The following is a 239-nucleotide window of genomic DNA, read 5'->3' as shown; positions in this document are numbered from 1 at the left end:
AACAGTAATATTGATAAGGGATGAAGTGTGATGATATACTGATAATACCTTTAATTGCGATCATTCATAATCATCAAAAAAAAAAAGTCCGAGAAGAGAACCAGCAATTTTATATCACAGGAAACAAAAACGAACATGACTCGATGCCTGCACTGGAGACTAAAGGACTGAAAGGAAATGGGTCGCACAAGACCCGGAAGCAATGCAGCAATGCTTCGAACAAAACTTTTTTTCCAGCC

The sequence above is a fragment of the Penaeus monodon genome, chromosome 32 (assembly GCF_015228065.2).
Source record: "Penaeus monodon isolate SGIC_2016 chromosome 32, NSTDA_Pmon_1, whole genome shotgun sequence".
In the NCBI taxonomy this organism is placed as follows: domain Eukaryota; kingdom Metazoa; phylum Arthropoda; class Malacostraca; order Decapoda; family Penaeidae; genus Penaeus; species Penaeus monodon.
The sequence above is the reverse complement of the archived record's forward strand: the minus strand, read 5'-3'. Positions refer to the sequence as shown.